This window comes from Heterocephalus glaber, unplaced genomic scaffold, assembly GCF_053883595.1.
Source record: "Heterocephalus glaber isolate CG9 unplaced genomic scaffold, H.glaber_assembly_v1.0 deba00000347, whole genome shotgun sequence".
NCBI classification, from domain to species: Eukaryota; Metazoa; Chordata; class Mammalia; order Rodentia; family Bathyergidae; genus Heterocephalus; species Heterocephalus glaber.
The window spans coordinates 13,309,251-13,335,251 of NW_028258143.1; the positions used below are offsets into that span (position 1 = coordinate 13,309,251).

Below are 26,001 nucleotides of genomic sequence, written 5' to 3' on the forward strand. Positions count from 1 at the left end.
AGGTTTGGAAATGGGCTCCAGGTGCATTTTCTAAGCTTTTTTAATCACCAAAGCAAGTCGAGGTGGCCTGACCAGCTGATTAAATGATTGATTGGGCCTGGATTTAATTCCTTGTTTTTCTGGAATTCAGCTGTGGTCCAGATTAAGATGTTTGTCTTTTCCTTAGAAACATGGATTTAATTTCCTCTTGGTTTACATGTGCTCTCATTACGACTAATCTTCATCCTTCAAAATACGGTCATATTCACCCCCTTTATGAACACCCCCTTTCCCTTGCCAGGGATGGCATTCTCCTTCTCTTTTTGCCTTTATTCATAATTGCCCAGGTCTGCCACATACCTTTGCTCCTTCGCCACACTCTGATCTATTTACCTGTTGGCCTTCACCTTGCTAAAAGGTACATTTTAGACACAAAGCTGGTATGTATAATTCCCTCTTGCTCCTGTGCAGATAAACTTGTTCATATGATTTGCTTTAGATACCAGACGTGATGCGACAGTCACTCTCTGATCACCTCAAGCTGCAAAACTGTGATAGTGAATGGCAGGAGAGCAGCCTTGCTCTGACATTCATTTTAGCCCAGTGAGACTGATTGTGGACTTCTGACCTCTAGAACTGTGAAATGATACATTTGTATTGTTTTAAGCCACAAGTATTTGATAATTTGTTACAGTAGCAATAGAAAACAAATGCAGATTTCAAGTCTTGCCTCATTCTATATAATCTTAGTGGGAGCTCCCCCGACCTCCTCAAGAGGATACAACTCAGACTTTCTCTGCTAAAATTTAAATTTTAAGTGAATCCAGATCAGAATACCTTGGAGGGCAATTGAAGGGCAATTGCTCACTTGTTCTAGTGACAACACCTAGAAGAATGCTTGTTATGAATTTCAACAACAGAGTTTCCTATAGGCTAATGTTGAGCATTCAGATTTCCCTCTGAGTCGGCTCATTTCCCACTACCTTTATGATAAACTTCATTTTTTACTCAAGTCAGCCAGATGCAATTCCTTTTACTTGAAGCCAGAAAAGTATCAGCTGTCATTAGTCAGCATGTACCACCTCTCCCCCCATCAAAAATCACCCCAACTTGACTTCTCTATTTAGATATTGTGCTTTGTGCTTTAATTACATTTTAACTTTTTAAAATAATTAACTGTTTACTTTTACCTCTATAATAACTCTATACTTTAACTCTACAATAACTGCTGCAATAATTGTTCAATTTACTATTACTAAAACCATTTTACTGGAAGGATACAGGCAATCAGAGGTTAATTTGCCCAATGTCACTGAACTATTTTGTGGTAGCACCTGAATTAAACATGGGCATCTTACTTTCTAAAGTCAATTTGTCCATCCATCAAAATATATTGCTTTAAAATAAGTGATGGCCATCAAAGAAAGATTAAAAAGTTTTCCTTACAGAACAGAAGAATCTAAAGTATAGGGCAAGGAATAGGCTGAACAGTTATAGATACAGAAGCTAAAGGAGGGGAGTATTTTCAGAAAGGAGGAAACCCCAGGGTAGAGAAATTAATCAACAAGGTTATTCTTCTACCATTGTACTCTGGGTTGTGAGGTTTGGACAAAATAAGGAAGAAAATGGTAAGAAATAAAGGACATGCTTCCTATTCCCATGGATTTTGTAATCTAGTTCTGATAAGACCAAGGGTAGCAAAGAAGAAAGTATTATCTGTTGAGAGTATTAAAGGACCTCATACAAAGAAATATGTTACCAAGGTGTTTGTCAAATAAGGAGATTAAGTAAACATTTATTCTAATTCCAGAACCAAGGAACTCCCCGTTTGGGAAGAGAGCCTTCCTTTAGATATGGCAGTGCCTCCACCTGAGCCTTGCCCCAGCTTGCAACTTTGATCCAAGGTCAGTCAGTTTCCTGTTTATTTGTTTAAAGGTAATCTTATTTTCCTTCTTTTTAGCCCCTGGAGGACATTTCATTTTGTTCTCCCACCTATCTCCACTGATGGTTGTTAAGTGGTGTGGTGGAATGGGGGTTTCTCCATCCACTTTCCCTTTCTTTGTGAACTGGGTGGTCAGTACACCCTCTCTGATCAGCAGGATAAGGTATCTGCATAAATGCATTCGTGCTGTAATTTTAGCTAGAGAAATGATTCTTGCCCGGTCTGGGTTATTTTAAGTTAATACAGTATCCACCAGAAGGAAAGGAAGGATCTACAACCTTCCAATCCAGTGACATGTAAGGGAAACTGATCATAAGAGTCAGGAGTCAAGAGAAAGAAATGGGGATTGGGGGGGGGAAGAGACAAAAGAGACTGTAAGAGTCAAAAGGGAGAAGAACTGAGAGTGGAACAGAGAGAGGGTAGACCAAGAGGCAACTCCAAGAAAAAGCAAAGCTGTTCATTCATTCCACAGATATTTTGGGGTAATTACTTTTAAGAAAGCCCATGTCCTCAAGGAACTCTTATGTCAGCAGAGATGTTGACCACAAACTCCTATAAAGATGGATAAATTAGATGATTTCAAAGATTTATAAGTACTGAGTGATGAGACAAAGGTAAAAGCATGCTGTTATATCCTAGAATGCCTGGAGTGGGAGTAGGGGGAACAATATTGGACAAGAAGGCTTGGGAAGGGCTCTGAAAAGGTTATAGTCAAGCTGAGACCCGAATGACGAAAAAGCAGATATGGAGATGAAGAAAAAGTTCTAGGCTATGTAAAAGAGACAGAAAGTTTGACATGGACGTGATGAGAAAGACTGGTCTGGGCATGAAGAAGAGCAAGTTCAGTGTCTTGGTGGTGCTGTATCTGGTGTGGTCAAGTGATGAGAAGCAGACCTGGGGTAGGCTGGTTATGTGCCATCCTTCAGATGAACAGATGGGCATGATTGTCCATGGTGATAAGTTTTTCTTGGATAATGAGCTCTACTAGTCCATCCTGTCAGATGTCAAGGGTATAGGTTGGGATATGATGATATAATGATGAGGAATCCCAGGCACGGAAGAGTGAGATGATTGTCTCCAAGAAACAGAGCAAATGAATGGTGGAGTACACGCTCAAACACAGGTCCACAGAAATGCTCTTTGCATCCAACTCTTGGGCTGCCCGTTCTTTACTCTTTCTACAACATGTGAGATAAACCTGGGCATCATTCTTAGCCTCAGCCTTCATTATTTAGTGGTCCTGAATTTTCCTCCTCCATTTCTGTACCACCTTTCTTTTTTTCCACCTGCCTCGCTCCGAGTGCTTTATCTTCTGACCCACCCCAGCAGGCCTTCTGGAAGCTGGATCTTCCTGGCCAGACAGAAATGCAGCCAATTCAGTATTTAACAGAAAGCAAGTCTGGCATTTAGCTAAACCATCCCTGCCAAGTACCCTGAGCAGGATGAGGCTGGGGCCCAGCTCTCACTCAACCCCTTTGGTTTTTCCAAAGTTCTCAGCAGAGGACAAGATGCTGTAGGGTGTCTCGAGGGACACAAGATTCCAGTGCTACCGCTAGAGATTCTGCTTCAGTGTATCTGAGATAGGCTTCCGCATTCGGTTTTTGAAGAGACAGTTCCTTCAGTGTTTTTCTAAATTGAATCATATCTGAGTCCAATGACAAAAATGGTCTGATATCTTTTCCTTCAAACACACATGTTAATATGAAATTCAAAAGCCCTGTTTAATACTTTTACAATATTATTGGAATTTATTACTAAGTAAATATTAGATTTTAAAACTACCCAGAGATAAACTCAAGCATGCATATTATGAAAAAGTTAAAATGATTAGATATAATTAATTTACCCACTTTATAGTAAGTTGTAAAAAACAGTTTTAAAAATCAAATAGTGTCTTTATGCAAAAAGCTGACTCCAACCCTCTATCTCAGCCCATCTCAGGGACCCCCTTTCCCAGGGTTCATAGATCAAGAAGAGCGACACAGTGTCTGGAAAGGAGGGAGGGTTGTCTGACACCAGTCTGCTGTGGTTGCCTCGGATGTCCATGTTTTCTAGCTCACAGGTACCTTGGGAGTCTGACAGCTCTGCTGCCTCTCAGCCAGGATTGGATCCTGGAAACCTGGTACCCAGTGCCCTGACTCCCTTGGTGACCAGAAAGCCATTGCCTCACTTTGCCTAGTGTCCACCCCTGGATCCCTCTACAGAGCTGTGAGGGGTCAGTGCTATTGAGAGTACCCTGAGAACTCCATCTCCTTCCCAGCATGGCTACTGCTCAGAAATCTGCATTGCTAATAAGTCCTCCATGGAATTTTGATTCAGGTGGTCCTTTCATGGATGCCCTCATGGGGCATTCACTTCTGTCTCTCTTAGCCAGACTATAAGTGAATTCGGAAAGAAAAATGTGTAATGTGGTGTCAGATTGTGATGAGGAAGAGAGACTCAGGGTACAGGGAAGAGGGACAGAGCTGCTTCCTCTTACAAGGGTCATCCAGTACTCTGAGAAGATGGTGAGTGGTGTGAAGTCTGGATGGAGGGCTCAGAGTCTGCAGGTAAGAGGGTCTCCAGCAGAGATACACAAACCCAAGGCTGGAGTGTACATGCTGATCTGGAGAAGAGTGGGAAAACTGATATGGCATGAGTTGGGGGCAGCCTGAGTTATGTGTGTAGGCGGGGTCAGTGAGGAGGGTCATGGGCCAGCAGAAGGACTTGGCTTTGCTGGATACTGAAGGACAAACACCTTTGAATGTTGGCAGTGAGTACCATAAAGCACTCTGTCAGTGTGTCCTGCCCAGAGCCTCTAGGCCTCCTTTGTCCAGCTCTGGATGCCCATCCTGGCTTCTGGATGCCTGCAGAGAGCTGCTTGACCGTACTGGAACCACTTCACCCTGGGGAGGAGTTGACAAGTTAAAACATCCTGAAGAGTTTAAGGGTTGCCCCAAGCACATGGCTGTCTGCTGAAGGTGTACAAAAGTCTACTTTCTCCTCTTCCCTTTCCTGCTACCTCTACTCTCAAACTGGGGTCTTGGTGCTTACACCAAAGCTTTGGTTCAAGTTCTGCTTCTGGGAGAATTCACTCCATGACAGTCGCCTCATACACAGTGATCCCTCTCTTGGTCAGACCCTGGCCCCAAGAGACTCCTGGCTTGCAGTCTGTAGCAGTACCTCTGTGCCTTGAGCTTCTCACCTGCCTTCTCCTCCTGAGACTCTGCTCTTCTTGATGCTTGTGGGTTTTAATATCACCCCACTTCTGGGAGTTCAAGGTGCAAGGGAGAAGGTGAGGGTGCTGTACACTCTCTTTCTCATTCAAGAGAGTTTCCATCTTGGGTCTGATATCCCTTGGCTGTGTGGCCCTGGGCAAGGGCCTGTGCTGTTTGAGTTTCAGCTTCCTTATATGGGAGTTCGTGATCAGAAAACTCGCCTTGCCAGGTGCTTGTGCCAGTTAAGTGTCACAAAGCATATGAAAAGCTTGGCACTTGCCAGTTGCTCAACAAATGCCATGACCTTCCTTCCCTTCCTGTCCTCAGATATGAAAACTTTCATCCCTTTCTCAAAGGAGGAGAAAAGCTTTTTAACAGTAATTACAATAACAGCCAGTATTTATTCCATATTTACTAATGTGACAGCAATAGTGCTCAGTGCTCTGTGCATGTGATCTCTCAGGGAATGTTTAACTGCTCTATTATGCTGTCTGAGACTGACTTTCAACCTCTCACCTACACAATGTGTTTGAGTGTGATTGCAGTGAAGCAATCACAGGTGCAGTTGTCATTCTGATGGGAGCAGAACAGGGAGGGGGTCTGGCTGGCTTTGTCATCCACCCTGCCCTGAAGCCTAAAGCAGGCTTCTGTTCTATCTCTGTTTGTACCTGATGCTTTACCAAGTATCTCAAAATGTCGGAAATGCTTCTTGATTCCTGAAATTAGTGGCTTCTTAAGTAGCAAGGGATCTGTTAGAAATGGGTTTCCAATGGTAAGATGAAAGAGCCTCGAGATATTTGGAGCGATAAAACATTTTTGAAATACTTTCTACCTTTGCATGAATGGGGCATCAAGATCCAGTGACATCTATGGCGTGAATCCTTAGAAATACATAATTCAAGTGGGCAGTTCCCTACTCTGTTTGGTATTAGCATGAGCAGTCCTATGTCTGGTTCCAGGGAGTTTTCCATGCAAAAAGGGAATAACAGTGCTGGGATTTGTGGGGCTGACAGAATAGGCATTGTGACTACTTTTGGGATGCTTGCTAATAAATGTCAGTACCTATGGCAGAATATTGAAATAATCCTCCTTTTTAATCTAGAGGCTAGCTTTTAGGGGAAGGGTTGTCCAACTGACACCTGCCTCAACCTTCAGAGGTTAACTGTACCTACTCAAAGGAACCCAAGAAATGTCTATGGTGAAACTGACTGACTCATGTTGTTATTGGGTAGCCAGCTTATAAAAGTAGCTTGAGGACTAAATGTTACCAGGTTCTAGATTGCTTGCCTCTCCCTCTGGAGTTAAATTCCAGGTTCTTCTCATCTCGAAGAAAGAATTGAACCAAATGAGTGAAAAACTGACAAAGTTTATTTGAGAAAGTAAAAATGAGTTGGGGAGAAACTGGCTCTGCAGAGTAAGCTTGGTCAAGTAAAAGAGGAAAAAGCAAGATAAAAGAACACCCTGGAGAAAGCAGGGTGGGCTCTTGTGAGGAAAAGCCATGGCAGCAAGTTCTTCTTCTGGTGCCTCTCCTTTATGCTGACCAGATCTTGAGGAAAGCTACAAGAACTTCTGCATGTGGGTCCTGTGAGGTGGGGCTGGGATCCCACACCTCATGCTGATGAGGTCTAGGCCATTCCATTGAAGACCTGCTCAAATTCTCACAAGAAGTCCACTTGCCAGGCTTTGGGAACTATTCCTCACCTGTGTCCAGAATCTTGTAGTTAACAGGTTGTGCCTACTTCCCCATGCAGCTTTGCGGTACCCTACCCTCCTATCTCATTTTCAGCTCACAATGAGTCCTATGAATGGGCTACCACTGTCTGAGGAGTTAAGTAACTTGTTCCTGGTCAACAGCGAGGGGCAAAGCCAGGGACCAAGTCATACTTTTCCTTTTTTGGGGGTGCTGTTTATCGAACCTACAGCCTCACACATGCTAGGCAAGTGATCTACCTGTGAGTTATCTTCCCCCCCCCCCATTAAGTTTATTGGTACATTTTTGGTATGCAATACAGTTACATTCATCATTGGGATCTTGTACCATTACATGAGTCTCTCGGTTATTATTTTTTTTCCCCTTCCCTTGCCCTCCCTTCACCCCCTCCACCCTTCCCTATTTGCAAAGACCTTGTTTCCATTTTTTTCCTCTTCTCATATTTTTTCCTTTCTCTTTTTTTCCCTTCCCCTATCCCTCCCAATTCCCCTGCTCCTTTAGACCTTTTCTTCCAGTTACACAATATCAGTTATACATTTTTTTAAATTGCAATATCAAGATCTAGGAGACATTACCACAGATTTTACAGAATTTAAAAGGATATAGAAAGCATATTACAAAAATCTTTTTGGGAATAAATTTGACAATTTCTAAGAAGTACCTTGGAAGACAAATTAATGAAACTAACTCTGGAGGAAATATAAAATTTGAATAGCACCTATTAAAGAAAGTATATTCCTAGCTTGAAAACTTACCTATATGACAAGAGCAGGCTCATAACCATTTTAACTGATAAATTATATCAAACAATTAAAGCAGAAAAAAGAAGGAACACTTCTCCCCTCATTTTAGGAACTCAACATTGTGCTAATCCTAAAACTGGATAATGATAATAGAAGAAAAAAGTATGAACATAGATAGAAATTTGTTTAACAAAACAAACTATTGGAAGTCAGATCTGGTAGAATGTAGAAAGTGGTTTTGTTATAGGGATGGCAGTGTTGGTTCAGCTTTGGAAGATCCACCCCCAAAAGTCATCATTTTAACAGAGGAAAGGAAAAAGCCATATGATCTTGTCACTAGTTGGAGAAAAAATATTGGACTAAATTCTATAGCTGTTCATGGTAAAATCTATCAGGAGACTAGCAGTAGAACAGAAACTCCTCAACAGATTAAAGACATGTACTCTATACTTCCAGCAAGAATGCCTTATATAAATGGAGAAGATACAATGCTTTCTCCTTAAAATGGGGAACAAGGGCAGATATGCTTACTCTTTATCTGTCCATTAAACTTTGAAACCTAGTCCCCACCAAAATATTCTGGCAATAAAATGATACAACTAGGATAGGATTGGCACGGCAGAAGCAAAATCTTTATATGTAGATGAAATGATCATCTACAGAGAAAATACTAAGAAATCTCTAGGAGCCCCTAGAACTTGTATTTGAATTTAGCAGGATTAGAAAACACAAGGTATATATAAAAATTCAGGTCTGTGTAAACTTGCTATAAATGGAGAATTGGATATTGAAATTTAAAAGTTATGTAGGAGTACAAAGGACCTAGAAAAGTAAAAAAAAACAAAACAAAAACAGTGTTGGAAGACGTTTAGTACTTAATTTTAAAACTTCTTCTAAAGCTACAGTAATTGAGGCAGTGTTGGTGTAAGGAAAGACATATAGATCATTGGAATAAAACAGAGAATCTAGAAATAGAGCCACACATATATGGTCCACTGAGTTCTGAAAGATTATTTAACATTAGCATTTTATAGAATATAAACTCAATTCAAGAGCCGAGGAAGAGATATTGCTTTCAGCAAATGGCACTAGAACACTTGGTATCTGTATATAAAAAGTTAACCTCAACCCTTTTTTTCCATACCTGAAAATAACTTGAAGGTATCTATGAACCTAAATAAGAAAGCCTAAAAGTATAAAACTTTAAGAAGAAATTATAAGGGAAAATATTTATGAATTCAGGGTAGGCAAGAACTACCTAGTATACAAAAGACATGATGTATAAAAGAAAAAAATTGATAAATGAGATTCCATCAAAATTTAGAACTTTAAATGACATCATTAAAATGAAAAGTAGTCCTTAAACAGACCATATTTACAATACATATAACCTATGACCAGAATATATAAAGAACTCTTACAGCTCATTAATAGACAACCCAATTAAAATGTAAACATAAGAAGATGATAAATAGCCAGTATAGCACAAGGAATGGTGTGCAACTCTAGAATTAAAAAATTACTAATCAGTACAATAATAAGATTGAATTATACACTCATTAGGGAGATGAAGTTAAAAGTTTTAAAAGCCTTGTCATGACTTTTTCTTTTTGTTGGATTCTCCCCCTTTGCATTTAATTTGTCACGCCCAGTGGATTCATTCTGCTGGGTTTCCTGGGGTTGTGATCCTCATTGTCTTTTCCTAGGGTATTGTCTAAAATTTTTTGGAGTGCTGGTTTGATATTCATGAAGTTCCTGAGGTGCTCTTTATCATGAAAATATCTTATTTCTCCATCAATTTTGAGAGATAGTTTTGCAGGGTCCATCAATCTGGGTTGGAGGCTGTTTTCCTTTAGGGCTTGAAATACATCTCTCCAAGCTCTTCTTGCCTTGAGGGTTTGCACTGAGAAGTCTGCTGTGATTCTGATGGACTTTCCATTGTATGTGATTTGTTTCTTTTCTCTCTCTGCTTGTAGAATTTTGTTCTTCTGTTAGATTTCTGGAATCCTGTGTTTTATATGCCTATGTGTAGATTTTTTTTTTGATTAAGGCTAGCTGGAGTCCTGTATGCCTCACTTATCTGTATGTGAAGTTCTTTTCCCCTCCTTGGGAAGTTTTGTGCCATGACTTCTGTGAACAGATTTTTTTATGTCATCTGCACTCTCTCCTGTTTCTTCATTGACTCTGATCAGTCTTATGTTATTCTTCTTTGCATCATCTAGCAGCTACTGGATTGATTTCTCATGTTCCCTTACAATTTTAAAGCAATTTTTCTTTTCCTCCTCACTAATTGCGATCTTATCTTCTATATGTGAAATTCTGCCCTCACATTGGTTCATTCTGCTGTGCAGACTTTCGATGGAGTTTTTAATCTCTTGGAAATCTGTTTGTATCTGTTTTATGGATTCCATTTGTTTCCTATGTTGGGATTCCATCATGTTCCTTAGATCCTCTATTTTTTTATCTGTGTCCTCTCTAGATTTATTAATCATGTCTTGCACCATGAGCAAAATCTTTGCTGTTTTCTGAGTAATTATTTCTGATTTCATTTTTCCCAGATCCTCTTTTGTTGCCAGTTCAGAGAGTCCAGGTGGTTGAGTATCAGATTGTTTCATCTCGTTTCCCTTTGGGGTTGCTGTAGGTGATCTGGAACTCTGTTTTTGAGGCTTACTTATGTGTTTTCTCATTTCCACAGGGGGGAGGGAGTGCTTCTGTCACCCATGTGGCTTACCTTCCCTTGGGAGTTTCCTTCCCGGTTCTGGGACCAGCTCACCTTCTCTGCCCTAGGAGCCTGGGATGGAGGTGGGGAGCTTCCTTCCGGGTTCTTGGATGGCTGAGCTTCTCTGCCCTCTGGGCCGGGAGTCAGTACCGTGGTCTGGTGGTCCGGTGTCCTCTGCGTCTTTGTAATGTGGCATGAGGTGGCTGTACACCAGAGGCGGGGACAGGGGGTGTCCAGTGGATTGTTGCCAGGGCGTGGGCTGATTCAGCGTGTTCTGCATGACTCAAGACCTTGGTAGGGCATGCACAGACCTGCCTGTCTGCAGCGGGCTCCCTCTGAGTTATCTTTGCAGTTTCCATGTCAGATTCTTGATCCAGAGTCCAGTCTCTTGGTCCTTATGCTGTCCCAACACCAGAACATCCTTCTGTCATCAATTTCATTCTGCATTTTATGATTGACATCTGGGACTGGATGAGTCTTTATCATGGGACTCTCCGGGGGACTGAAGGATGTTTCATAGCATCCTGCCCTCCACCCACTAGATGTGGTAGCCTCTCTAGCTCCAGTTGTGACAATCAGAAGTTGTCTCCAACCATTTTCAGTTGTCCATTGGGGAACAAAATTGCTTCCAGTTGAGAAACACTGGCATGGATCCTACCTTCCTGGCAAAATGTTACCTCTTCTTAAATACACAAAAACAGCCAATAGTTATGTTTAGCCAAGTGCTTACTGTGTGTAAGGCACAGTTCTTCGAGGTTTATCATTAACCACAACATCAGCTAATGTGGATAAGGTACTGCTGCTCTAAGTTAAAGCAGGAGCTGGCTCTATACCACCCTACAAGGTACCTAAGACCTCCACTGGGCTCAAAGACACATGTGAAATGTGTCTGTTGCCAATGGATTGTGCCCAATGGGCCTTTCACAGTCCTGAGGTAGCTTTTGGTAGACATCCCTGACATCTCACTGGTAGGTATAAGTAAGACCTAGGGGTCCTCATAGACGGAATATGCAAATAGACAACCTCCAGGCCATATATGACAATATAACTCTGACTCAGGGTAGATAGCCAAACTACAACCTCTGTACCATTCAGCCCAGAAAGATCAAGCTTCATCCATGACTGCCAACTTCCCTGTGTTTCCCACCTATCTCTCTCCCTGCCCCTTCTGTGTCAGGACCAACCAGCAAAAGCCATAAGGTCTCCAAGCTCATAACAGAGGATGGCCCTACTTCAGCCACCTGCAGCTTTTTTATGCCAACAACATGCAATCAGAACACACCTGAAGCCTTCCTTTTTTTCACTATGAAGCTTTCCCACTGCCCTGACTATCTTTGAGCATATGCCAAATGCAGTCCATGCTGGTGCTGACTCCCTTGCTGTAGCAAGCTCTGAATACATAGTGTATCTGTGTGTGCTCATCTGAATGCTCTGTTTATATTCCTGGTCTCCTTTCCATCATGTAACTACGAGGTAACATGCTTCCAGTGAAGCAGGCCTTGGAGGGAATTATCCCTCCCCAAGCCACACCCCCAAGCACTGCATCATGAATCAAGGTCAGAAGTAGAAGGTCATGCACACTCCTTCTGTTGGCTTGTAGAGCCCCAGTCTCAGTTCCCCATGAGCTTCCGAAACACCCTGCAACAACTCTGCAACTAGAATGCATGAGCTATTTCTCTAGATGCAGGCGAGACAGCTGAACTATCCTCATGGAATCCTTTTCTAAGTGACTAAACTCAGAATCCAATTAAAAACTGCTATTCAGGCCTCTGCTGCTAACTTTCCAAACCTCTAGGGCTAACCCTGATAGCCCGATTGAAAAAGAGGTTCCCAGCGCTTTGGGTCACAGTGCCTAAGGGGAGTTTTTCATGTGCTACCAGTCTCAGGGGGAAAAGTCTTGATTAGAACCCTCAAACAGCAGGCCCTGTGTCTGGGAGCCCTCTGGGCAACTAGTAAAACCCTCAGATGCCTTCCCAGAATAATACTGGTAAGTGAATAAAGAATACATAGGAGAAAACAATTTATATTGTGATAGTTATCAAAAAATTGAAAAACAAATACATAATGATATAATAATACATGTGCTTCTTCATTAATGCATTAAATATGAAGGTCTGGAGGCAAATCTAAGAGCTATCATATTTGTAGTAGTGAACAGCATAAGTCTTTTGAAATATCTGCAACAATTGGAATGCGATATGCCAAAGCCATAATTTCTATTGGTTACAAAATCACAGAAACTTCTGTAGTTGTCTGCATTCATCTTTGAAGGAAATGTTAAGTTATATTCAGAAGTAAGCAAAAATAAAGGTATCATTTCTCCCCCATTCTCAGTAAACTGCCCTCAGTTCTCTGTGTGGGCCTCAGCATAAATAGCCCTTTCCCAGAGTATAATGTTCAGTGCACACAAAACACACTATCCATGCTGAGACACAGGATCTGAGGCCAATGGTCTGTGTAGAGGGATTTGTCATGCATTTGGCATTGTCTCCCCTGACAGGCTCTGGGCAGCACAAACTGAGTATGGCTGGATGGTTTAGAACAGTGCCCGGCATAGGGCTATTGGATATTATTTACGGAATAAGAGAATGAGTCGAGAAGGCAAGGTGATGTGTCTACATGGCCTCATTTGAACAGGGGGTCACTGGATGAGGTTCCTGGTACTGCCCAAGTCAAGGCCTCCCCGGAGTGGAGAAGTCAATGCTGGTACATGATTCCCTGGGCCAGCGGGGGACCTAGGCTTACTAGTGTCCCCAGCACTCCTCCAAGCCTGGTGTTCCCTTATTGTTCCTCTGCTTGGAGGGCTGTTCTGTTCTAGAACCTTCCTCCAGAATTGGCATCTAGCTCTTTTCTTCCAGTCCCTGATGGTCTTCATTTTCTCCTCTGTTGGCTCTCAAAACTTCTTTTCGTCCAAAAACAATCCTTCCTTTCCTTTTCACTCCCTGCCTACTCCCAAGCCTTCCTTTTTCTGCCTTCTGTTGACTTGTTAGTGGGTAGCTTGTTTCTAAAAGAGAGGCTCCTCAGCTAAACATTACTGGGTTCAGATCGCTCACCTCTCCTGGAGTTAGAGTGCAGATTCTTCTTGCCTTGAACAAAGAATTGGACAAAATGAGCAAAAGGCAGGGGCAAAATTTATTCAAGAAAAGAAAAGTGAAAAGCAGGAGAGAAACTGGCCCTGCAGAGTGAGCTTGGGCTGAGTAAAGAGAAAAAGAGTAAGAGTAAAGGTAAGAGCAAAGACAAAAGTACACACTGCATCTGGGAAACACAGAATGGGCTGTCATGGAAAGGTATGACAGCATAGTCTTCATGGCATAGATGTGTCCTTTTATGCTGTCTAAATCTCAAGGAAACCCATGAGAACTTCTACATATGGTCCTGAAAGGCAGTGCTTGGATCCCGAGCCTGCCTCAGGCTGACGTCAGGTCTAGGCCATCCTACTGAAAACCTGCTAGAGTTCTCACCAGAAGTCCACATGCAAGGCTTTCAAAACTGTTCTGCATTATGTGTCCAGGAATCTTGTAATTAACAGGTCACATCCACTTCCCCTCCCCCCAGTTTATGCCACACCCTAATCTCCTATCTCACATGTATCTAGAATTTTCTTTCCTTCGTAAGAGAGCTTAATGATTGATAAAACCCAGAGCCTGGGTCATCAAGAACCCCCAAGACAGTATTGAGAGCATTGCTTTCTCGAGGGCAGAGACGGCTTTATAAAACAAAACAACACTAAACTAAACTAAAACAAAATCCTCCCAAGGGGTGAGAGAGCTTGAGATTTAGAGAGTTTGAGAAGGAGGTATGGAAACCTTCCAGTCTCACCACACCTATTTTGTTTTATATCGTTCTTACAATCACTCTGTAAAGTAAATATCATTAACACTTCAGCACTAAGGAAGCTATAGATTCAAAGATTAGGTAATGTGCCTAAGGCAACACACTGACAACAGGAGATTGGATCCAGCCTTCCCAGTCTCCAGAGCCCACACCCTTAATTCCTTGCTCCTTGTCTGTTAAGGTCTAAGAACTGGACAAATCAGGTAGGAGTAATCTGCTTTCAGTTCCTAGAACGGTGTTGCTCCAACCACCTGCAGTGGGCGACCAGCTTGATTTAATTTGCAGTGTGTTTCAGTCAGTTAAGTGTTTATTGCATGGGACTATTCACAACTCTTGCTACAAAGGACTCATCCACAAGTTTGTGACATCCTAATTGGTCCAGCTGTGTTGTACTGACCACAGTCTGGTATATGGTGGCAATGTCAAGTGATTATACAAGTTTCTCATACTCCCACCCTCTGCCCTTATCTCCTGGTGGAGGGCTACGACAGCCCATGGAAGGGCAGCATTTAGCCAAGCCCACTGAGTAGCAGTGGTGAAGGACATGGTGACTTGTGCTAATTCCAGGTCTCCAGCCCAGCAAATACAGTTTCTTGATGAGCCATGGTTTCTCCTAGTGATAACATAGCAATCTGTAGATATTTTACAACTTGGAGAATTCACAGCTGGCCCCAGATAAATAATTTGACAATGTCCTCATTCATAGGGAAAAATATGACTCCTTTGAGATATTGAATGAAATGTTTTCAAAGTTTCCCTTGCTCTGTATGTGATGTTAATTATAGTGTATTTATGGCATGTTGCTATGCATTTTGGCTGAGAGGCTGCTGAATCATTGAAGAGCTGCCATTTCAACAAGGGCTTGTTAAGGTGTTTGGACATCTTTGCTCTGGCAGCTCTGCTTGTAATTTTTCTTTTCTTGGAACCCCCATAAGGATTTCTTTGTGCCCTTGGTAAACAGAGATATTAAATAGTCTGCATTTTTAAGGATTATGATTTTTGACTGAAATACAAGTACATGGATCTGCTGCTTTTTCTACTAGGCACCTGAGGAAATGTTTTCTAATCCATTTCTTTGGAGCTGGGTTTAGTTCCGTCTAGGGCTTTGGCTCTGTGTTTGTGTACCATTCACCTTTGGGTACACCTCAGAGCCATAATCCTCCCTGGGTTGTTGTCTTCTGCATCTTTGACAATTTTTTGGTGCCACCCAGTGGCCAACTAGTAGTTTCATTTCAGGTCCTGGAATTGTGACTGCCTTCTGGCCTGAAAACTCAGAATCATTATGTAAGTTCTTCAAGCTAACCAAATGGCCCCTGGAGATCCTCAGACAAATTATTTAAGGAAGGCCCCGAACATTTGAAAACTGAAGTGCATACCTTAAGACAGTGGCCGTGGAAATGGCCAGCTAGGAAAATTTGAATTTTTTCCCCAAAAGACTTTACTTAAAACATAATTTTGAGACTTTGTCTGATCTGGACATGAACTCTGCCCCTGAGACCTGCTAGCTAGTTTCACCATGCCAGCTTCTTAATCTTTTAGTCTGACTTATTAACCTACAAAAAGGAGATAATAATAATACATAGTGTTTTTTTAAACTTTTTATTAGCATCTTTATTTTGAGAATTTAAAACTGCAGACAGGTAACAATTCCAAGTGTTGATGTATTTCAATCTTTACAGGAAAAAATACATATATATAACGCCCTCACAGATCCTTCCAACCATATCCAGTGCCCGCCACACTTAGCCTCTTTCCCAGAGAGCTCGTTTCTCCAGTTAAACACGCTGTTTTCCTCAGGGGTCTCCTGTGCCCAAGTTTTCTTCACAATTCTTTCCAGGACAGGATAATGACTCTAGAGGGTGAACAGAAGACAAGTAGCACCCAAGGCCTGGTTCACAAAGTCCATCATCCATTTTCAGCACCAAACAGCAGTCGGTTCACCAAGTCTTGTGTGTTAGTCCCCATTGGGGGACAGCACCACTGAAAGTTTGCAAGACTGCTGAGTTCAGCCAAGGATTTGTAAGTATGTAGCGCCGATGGAAGACGAAGGGCCTATGGCTCGCACTTGCAAATCATCACCTCCACAGTTTGCCCGGAGCTGGGTTACAACTTCCAATACAGAGATCAATACAGAGGGAGAAAACATGAAACCACAGAATTTTGGCCACTTTATAAAATCTAGAGTGCCCCACGGCACAGATTTAGCCAATATTTAAGAAAAAAGCCATCCAAGCCTTAACCTTTGCTTACCATCTTTATTGAAGTTATATAAAAAGAATCCCCAAAAGTGAAAAAATACATTATGTACAAAAACACTTTCCTCTGGGAGGAAGGTTCTGCTCCTTTTCTTAACACGCAGTGGTTTCAGCTGTAGCTCCAGCCTCCACTGTCACCTCCACTGTGGCCCGGCTGTCAGCCTGTTTCTCGGCCTCCTCTTTCATGGTTTCCAAAACTTCATTTCCCCTGGAGACCACATCCCCACGGCCTCCATTGACTTCCTGCTCTTGTTCGGCTTTCTTTGCATTATCCTTCCAGGGATTCTCTTCCTCTGGTTTCCTCTTCTTTCTGACAGGGTGGGAAATAGCAGTCACACAATCTGATGAGGAAGCACCATCTGTTGTTCTTCTACTGGCAATCATGGAGACTGAAGAGCCTCCCCTACTAGGAGTGAAGCCTGAAGTAGAGCTCTCCACCAGAGTGGCTTTCAGCACCAATTCAGCTACGTTTCCACTACCCTGGGCCTCCTTTGCATCTTCTATCTTCTGAGTGTTATGGTTTAGCTCTAGAACTCCCTCAAAAGTCTTATGTATTCAGAGGTAGGGCTTTGAGAAGGTGATTGGAATAGAGAGGTGCTGTACTCATCAGTAGATTTATCCATTGATGAGTTTAGAGCTGAATGCATTGTTAGGAGGTGAGGCCTGGTCAGAAGAGGTGACCACTGAAATGTGACATGTGACATGGAAGGGTGCGTTTTTGTCCCACTCACCCTGACTCTCTCTGCTTCCTGGCTCCCTTAGGTTGAATAGCTTTCCTTTGCTGTGCTCTTCTACCATGATGTATCTGTCATGGAGTCAGCCAATCATGGGCTAAACCCACAAAACCATGTTCCAAAATTAATCTCTCAAGCCATGCATGTTGAATATTTTGTTCTAGTGATGGGAAAGTGACTAATATGGTAAGGATTAAATAAAATAATGTGTTACCAGAGCATAACACTGTGCCTGATACATAATAGTCCATAATATTATTCTGATTATTTGATGAGCCTAGTAAAACCTGATATGTAACACCTTACAACTCATTGCTATAATAATGATAGCTAAGTGCAAATTATTCAATTTGTCAGTGTATTATTAGTTTATTAAGTTTTATGCATTCAGATCTGTGTGTTGAATCTGCTACTGAACAAAATACTCAGAGGCTGTTACAGGTTTTTTGTCTCCAAGTGCGTAGCATTAATCGAGTAAAGAAACAGCTAACAAAATGGTATTTCTGTGCGGTACAGAGGCATGGTGGAGGTTCCAGAAGTGGCTGGGGAGAGGGTGAGTGGGGACTTTACTCTGCAGCACTAGGGTGGGGCCTGGCTGGGTGATGGGAAAGTAGTGGATGGGTGGATGGTGTTAGCCACTACCCACAGAAGGAAAGTAAAGTGACTGAGAGGAGAAGCAGAGGCTAGGTAAGCAAAGGAAGAGAGTAATTGTCAAAGAAAATTGTTCATCTTTTTCTGGCATCCTATTGGTTTTCTAGGGCTGCTGTAACAAGTGATCACAAACTGAGCATCCTAGAACAACGTAAATGTGTTTTCTCATAGTTCTGGTGTCTGGAAGTCAGAAAGCGGTGTCGCAAGGGCCTTGCTCCCCCATGATCTCTAGGGAGAATCCAGCTTCTGATGATGCTAGGTATTCTTTGGCTTGTGAGCACATCACTCCAGTCTCTGCCTCCGAGGTCAGATAGATTTCTCCTCTGTGCATGTCTCCTTGTCCCTCTCTTAATTGGACACATAATGGCATGTAGGTTCCATGAGATATTTCAGAATAATTGTCATGTCAGAATTCTTAACTTATACTATAGTGACCCTTTCTTCAAATAAGGCCACATCTGCAAGTTCTATGGATGAAGACTTAACACTATGGGAGACATTGTTTAATCTAGTGCATCTTGCTTCTTATTTTTTCTCTAGTCTGAATTTATGTTACTTTCTGTTTTTTTCTTCTTCTGGTCCTTTCTCAAATACACTTTCTGTTATTCTCATTCCCCTTGGTTCTAGCCCCTTCCTTTTCTCTAGTCAGAGTCAAGGTGGCACCAAAGTTTACCAGGGTAAATGGAATTCTTTGGTAAGCCAGCCTTTGAAGATGCGTGGCTCCTGCTGAGAACTCCATCCCTTCCTTCCCCCCTTTCCCTCTGTCTGTTGCTCCTCTAGATCTTTGCACATGCTGTATGCTTCCCCGGAATGCCTTCTTTCCTACTGCATGCCACTCACCTTTGGCCCCATGATCACCTATTCATCCCACTCTGTATCAGCGTGGCCTCTTCTGAGAAGTCCTCCCTGAGCAGCCTCCACTTCTGTGAGGAGTTTTTCTAGGTCACCCTCCTAAGGTTACCAGTGGTGTCTTGGGTTTCTTTTGCTACATATCTACTACGGGGTGGCAGGCAGCTGTACCCAGTGTTACTTTTTTGGAAGCTTGGCTGACAGCAGGTTTATCTCAATATTTGCTTCTACAGTCACACTGGCTTCTAAACTTTCAACTCAGCAATGACAGACATTACTTCTGCTCACATTCTGTTGATAAAAGCAAATACCATGGCCATCCCTCATTTTGAAGGAGCCAGGGAAGTACAATCATACTTGTACCCAGAAGACCCCGGGCATGTTTGGTAGATGATAGAAAGGACCAGCACAAACATGAGCCTACTGTAGGCTTCAGGTTCTCGCGTTGAACCTGTTGAACCTATGGGTTCAGCCCCTTTTGGTACATAGGGATCTGTACAAATTTCATACATTCAGACAGATGCAGAAAGAGGGACGCCATGACTCTTATTCCTTACTTTCAAATATAGCTATACCCTTTGGATTCCTGGGAAGTAGGATGGGGTAATTGTCCTTAGGCTTATGTTCAAACTGGGCAAAGGGGCCATTTGAAGAGAGGTGCCTCAGTTTCCTCCAAGCCTGTCTCTGCTGGAGAGGTTCAGGTAACCAAGAGAAGAGCAACTTTGTGCTATCCAGGCTCTGCACGCCTGCTCTAGAGGCTCCAAGAATATACAGGAGCAAAAGTCTGTCACACTATGATGGAGTGGGCTCCTGAGGAGAGGTTGGAGTCTCACTGGCTTCACAGAGAAGACAAGATTTCTGCAGGCATCAGGTGGGATCATGGGGGTCTTCACTCTGGTGGTTGATTCCTGGGTCTCTCTTGTCTCTCACTGAAGATAAGGTTAGACTGTGGATTTGGTGTTTTTACAGGGTGTACAGTTTCTTTAGTGGGAGAGTTGAATTCCACTTTAAGGAAACTTGACACATGCAACTGCAGAAAATTATGGGCTGGCTTTTGCTCTATGAAAGGGTTCTTTGATGTAGGAAAAGGATTTGTCATGAAATTTAAGACACAGTATTTGAAATATGATCTGAGCTACAAAAACTCAGTTTGTATACAACATTATAGGGACACATGTCTTTCTTATCTAAGACTCATCTGTATATTGAAGTTTGAAGAATAAGTAACCATTAAAGCAGAAATGATTAAAACTGACCTTCTTCATGTAGGGAAAAATGCTGGGGTCTGGAGCACCTGGTATCAAACCCTGTGTTTGACATTTATTAGTAGTCAAGCAGTCTCAGGAAGGGTGGAAGTATGAGATTTTTTGGTGGGCATGAGACCTTGCCTCTCACAGGGCTGCATGATGAGCTTATAGCCACTTGGCTCCAACCCAGTGCCTGGCACTGAACTGGCTCTCAGTAAAAGTTTGTGTTTTCCATTTCCTGAAGAGCTGAGCAGAAACCTAACCTCACTGTAGATATGTGTGGACATGCAGATGTGTATAGCTACAGACTGGCCAGAGAACAGATCAGCCCCTGCATCCATGGCTGAGTGAAGTCACAGTGAGTGAGACTACATGGGCTTTTTTTCAAGTCACCTTTAGGAGGGCCCCAGGTTTCTCTGTCCTACTATATAAGAATGGAGGAACAGGAATATTCACAAGGCAGAGATATTAGTAGGTTGAAAATCCCCTAATATTTAGTTGCCAGAGACTTTCATTTGGGATTGGGTTTACTCTACAGTGCTGACTGAAAAAGCCCCTGTTGTAGGCCCAGTGGGTAAGGGAGAAGGGTCCGCGGAAGTAGCACAGGCTTCTGCTGCTCCCTCCTCCAGCATCCTGGTCACCTGGGCCCTTGTGGCCACATCCCATGCTTCTCGGGAGAAGAGACAGGGAAACCAGCAACAGTTCAGGGACCCTTGAAAGTCAGTCTCAGGTTTTTTTTCTCTTCTTTTCCCCTTTATTTTTCTTCTTTCCCTGTTCCTCTTTTCATGTTGTTCTTCTTCCTAATATCCCTTTATCCTTCTTCTTATTTAATATTTTCCCACAGATTTTTTTTTTAAACTACTGAGGACTGAACTCAGGACTTTTGGCTTGAGCTATCTCCCCAATCCTTTCTTATATTTTTATTTTGAGACAGGGTCTCCATACGTCACTAAAGGTTGCCTAGACTAGGGTTGAACTTGTGATCCTCCTGCCTCAGCCTCCCAGAATGCTGAGATTACAGAAGTGTGCCTGGCCTTTCACACCTCTTTCATTGTCCTTAGTCTGTTTTATGGATCAACTCATTCACTCCTGAACTGTGACAGTTCTTCTCTTTTTCCTTCAAGCTCATTATTCTTTCCCCAGGCAATTTAACCTTCTCCTGTAGCTTTAGGCAATGCCACCTAAAGACTTGTAAGTCCTTATTTTCTGAATGAGAACAATGTCCAGCTGCCAAATGTGCTTGTCCCATGGGCCCCTCCAGTTCAGTACACCTTGGACTGAACCTACTTCCTATATACACCTATCCAGTTATCTGCATATTGTATTTTACTCTTTTCTCTCCCTGATTACTTCCGTATCATTTCATTGTTACTTCTCTGGCTCACGTTAAAATATTTATTGATCATTCTTCTTATGAATCTTTGGCTTTCCACCTGCTCCAATATATTCTCCATAGAACCAACAACGTCTCTTTATATTGCTTTATTGGGACATTTCTTTAAAAAATTTTTTTATTAGCACATGTTTGCAGGACATAATGATTACAGTCGTCATGGGGGGAATCCGTACATGTCTGCAACACATCTTAATCCTTTTTATTTTCCCTTTCCTGCCTCCTTTCACTCCATCTCTTAGTTCAGATTGGGAAGTTTCTTTCCTTGAAAATATTTAGTGGCTCTCATCATCCCCAGGATAGGCTAGGCTCTCCCTGTTAAGTCAAGAAGGGCCTCCTGAGGCCCACTTCCTGTCTTTCTTTCCTCCCACTATCATTCCTTCCAGTGCCACACTGTGTCAACATCACTTGTCTTGGGGTTCCCCAAGCAGGCTGCACTACTTCCAACCTCTCCTTACTTTATACTTGGTAAACTCAAATACAGCCTTTGAGTTTTGTTTTTCTCCATAGTGTTGTGTCTGACTTTGCAAACTGAATTAATCACTGCCCCCTCCGGGAAATTGCTGTAGCTCATACCATTGCACCTCTATTGTTGCACTTGAAATTGCTTTTTATGAGATCCTCTTTCCCATTAGACTGTGAGTGCTTGAAGGCAAGAACTGAATCATATTCATTTCTGTATGATCAGCTTCTGGCCCAAGGCCATGACGTCAATATTAAATAGATACTCTGGTTCAGACATCAAGAGTTTCACAGGAGCCCTTTGTACGTTTAGTAGAAAGAGATGCAGGAAACCATCTGTCCACCCCTTCTGTGTCCCTCCCGTGGGGCTCCATTGCTGCCTTGTTATCAGAGATTCTCAGGATCCCCTGCACATCTCCCCAGCCACATCATCCCCCTTATCTCCATAAACGTTTTGAACTCTTTTTCCTTCCCAAACTCTGCTCTCCTTTGCTTTTCATTAAGACAAACTAATTTGAGTAATTTGGACAAAGGTATCAGTAGCTGATAAAAATAATAACTATAGGCATTATTTTTACTTTTTTTGGTTATATAACTGCTCCTCATTTATGCTTTAGTAAAAATTCTCACCATACATGAGGTTTTTAAAAAGAAATTTAAGATTATAGTTTGTATACCATTAAAATAAAAAGTAGTATTATTGACATGAATAAGGCAAAAGAATCTCAAATAATTGCTGAACATTAACTAAATATTTTCTCAGCATGAGATACCAATTTCTTTAAAAACCTTCTAAAATTTATAAAGAAAATGATGAAAAACCATCAGGAATTAGAGTCATTCCATCTGCTTAACTGCTTGTTTCACCTCCAGGCAAATCTACCAACTCCTTTTTTCCCCTTGTAATAATTTTGTTCAGGTGCCACCCTCTTCTCTGTGTGCTAACTAATTTGTGCCCATCATGACAGTTCCATCTACCTAGTTAGAGGTTGGGCTATGGGGGAGCGTAGTTCTGGCTATGACTCAGTTCTGGCCATGAAATGGTGAGGAGGGTCTGCAGGAGAGTCTTTCAACACACACACAGACACAAGACATATACAGTCTTATTATATGGGATGCTGCAGCTCTGTATGGAGCCTGGGGAGGGGGAAGGGAGGGCCAAGTAAACATGAGCCTTACAGAGAGCAGACATGGATCCCTGATCCTCTATAGCACTGCAGCTACTGGATTAACTCACCCTCTTTACACTAGGAATTCTTATGAGTCAATAAATCTTCCTTTCTGTTTATGACAGTTGTTAGTAAGTCACAAACAATTGCAAATGCAAGTTTTCTATAAATTAGAATAGTAAGATGAAATAGAAAAATTCATAGAGTAAACTACCAAAATGAATTTAAAAAGTGGTGGAACATCTGAACAGATTAATAGCAAATAATGAAAGACTAGATTGGTATTCAAAATAGTTCCCCAAAAGAAAAGCTAAAAACCAAATGGTTCCACTGGTGAATTCTACCAGAAATTTAATAGAAAATTAATGTCAGTCTTTTACAAAGTCTTGCAATAAATAGGAATGCAGGAAATACTTCTTAGCTCAAGATAAAGAGCTCAGGACAAGCTTAGAGTAAGACAAAGACAATACAAGAACACTATCCTTAATAAATATTAACCAACATATCTTATGAACATAGAACAAAAACTTCTATAAATACTGATGAACCTATCCAGCAATATAGAAAAAAATGATACACTGCAGTTGTTAATTGTGGTGTCAACTTGGATGGATTAAGAAATTCCTAGCAGAGTGGAGCAGAGTTCTGGGTGTGTCTGTGGATTATTGACAGGAGGCTGCAAATTGAAGAGGGAAGACCACCTCTGATGTGGGTGGCACCAACCAGTAGGCTTACAAGCCAGAAGGAATAAGAAGGGAAAGAAGAAGGAAGTCTTAACTTTGCTTCTTCAGAGAGTCTCTGGTCTTCATCATTGTCTTTGGATGTTCAGCTCCAGTTCCTTCAGGCTTCCAGTGCAGACTTTTCAGCTTTCTGATGTGACCTCACACCACTGAGCTGCAGAACTTTGACCTTTGACTAGATCCTCTAGCTTTCCAGCATGCAATTGGCCATGTTGCATTTTTCCACCCCCAACTCTGCAGGCAGCCACTGTAACCCTACTTAGTAAATCTTTTATATAATTGTATATAATATTAAATCTCTTCCTCTAGTAAACCCCGATACATACACCATGATAAACAGGACTTAATCCAGCAATGCAAATTTTGTCAAAGATACAAAAATTAATATAATACAATATCAGTAAAATACAAAAATTGTGATCATTTCAATAGATTCAGAAAAAGACAAAATTCAATGCTGCTTAATTATCCTGATTTGATCAGCACTTGTACAAATGTATTGAAATATTTTGTATACCTCAAATATGTACAATTATACATGTTAATAAAAAATTTTAAAATGCTTAAGGATATGGAAATGTTAAATACCCTGGTTTGATTATTACATGCTATACACTTGTATTGAATTATCAAAATATGTTCCATAAATTTGTACAAATAAAATTTTCAAAAAGCAAATCAACAATTTAGAAATAGAAAGGAACTTTGTCAGTGTGATAATGGAAACCTATGAGACACCTAGAGCCCATACAAGACTTAATGTTTAATTAAAGTCTAAACTCGTTCCTCAAAGATAAAGAACAAGATATGAACGGCTACTTTCACCACTAATATTCAACACTGTATTGGAGGTTCTAACTATAGTAATTAGACAAGAGAAAGAAATGCAAAGTATCTAGTTGGAAAGGAAAAAGCAAAACTATCTCTATTTAGTGGCCTGATTTATATACAAGTAATCTTAAGGAATATACAAAACCCCAAAAACTATACAGCTAATGAGTTCAGCAAAGTTGCAGGATGTATGGTTAATATCCAAGTAAACTGTAATTCTATACACTAATGATAAAGCCCCAAATGAAATTAGGAAAACAGGTCCATTTTCCAATGCTTTAAAAAATGAAATATTAAGTAGTTTCACAAAATAAATGCAAAAAATTTTACACTGAAAACTATAAAAACTTCATCAAAAAAATTAAAGAAGAATTAGGTAAAGGAGAAGACATGTTCATTAATTGGAAGACACAATATTGTTAAAATAATATTCCCCAAATTGATATACAGATTCAGTGCAATATATTTAAAAATTTGAACTGATTTTTAAAAAATAATTGACAAGATAATTCTAAAACTTATAAGTAAATGCAAGAGACTCAGAATAGCTAAAACAATCTAGGAAAAAAGTTGCTGGACTTATAGCTCCCGATTTTAAAACGTGACAAAGCAACAGTAATCAAAACTAAGTGGGATTTCCAAAAGACAGAAATATATATCAATGAAACAGAACTGAGAGTTTAGAAATAAACCCTTATATTTATGATAATTACTTTTTAATATAGGTGTCAATATAATTTAATAGGGAAAGAATAATCTTTGAACAAATGGTTCTGGGACAGACAACTGGATATTCATATGCAGAAGAATATATTCAGCCCCCTGTCATACACCATGTGAAAATTAACTGAAAATAGGGCTGGGGATTTAGCTCAGGGGCAACATGCTGGCTCATAAGCACGAAGTCGTGAGTTTGATCCCAGTACCAAAAAATAACTCAAAATAGATCATGGGGCTAAATGTAAGAGCCCAGACTATAAAACTCTTAGGAGAAAACACAGGAGTAAATGTTTTTGAGCTGAAATCAAGCAGTGACTTCTTAGGTAAGACATAAAAATACAAGCAACAAAACAAAAATAGGTGTTGAGAACTTCATAAAAATGAAAAGCTCATGTGTTCCAAAAGACTCCATAAAATAAGTGAAAACAACCCAAAGAATGAGAGAATATCTTTAAAAATTATATGGTGACCACAAACTTATATTCCGAATATAAAAAACTTCTTACAACTGAACAACAAACTTTGAGCAAGGATTTGAATAGACATTCCTCCACAAAAGATATACATATGTCGGGGCTGGGAATTTAGCTCAGTGTTTCCGGTGCCTGCCTTGCAAGCGCAAGGTCCTGAGTTCGATCCCCAGTACCAAAAAAAAAGATATAAAAATGTCCAATACATACATGAAAAGTTGTGGCCATCATTACTGTGGTTATTGGGAAAATGGAAATCAAAATCATAAGTACCACTTCACACATCCTAGGGTGAGTGTAGTGGAAGACAGACAATAATGCATGTTGACAGGGATGTGGAGAAAGTGGAACCCTC

The 26,001-nt window shown here is 41.2% G+C and overlaps 1 long non-coding RNA gene across 2 annotated transcripts in view; it reads left to right on the forward strand.

Moving 5' to 3' along the window:
- Positions 1-26,001, forward strand: part of LOC110344310 (uncharacterized) — a 64,933-nt gene that overhangs the window by 26,827 nt on the left and 12,105 nt on the right. For both annotated transcript variants that reach the window (XR_015446081.1, XR_015446080.1), the window contains exon 3: positions 1,790-1,883. This is a non-coding gene — a long non-coding RNA (uncharacterized LOC110344310). The remainder of the gene's footprint in view (positions 1-1,789; positions 1,884-26,001) is intronic.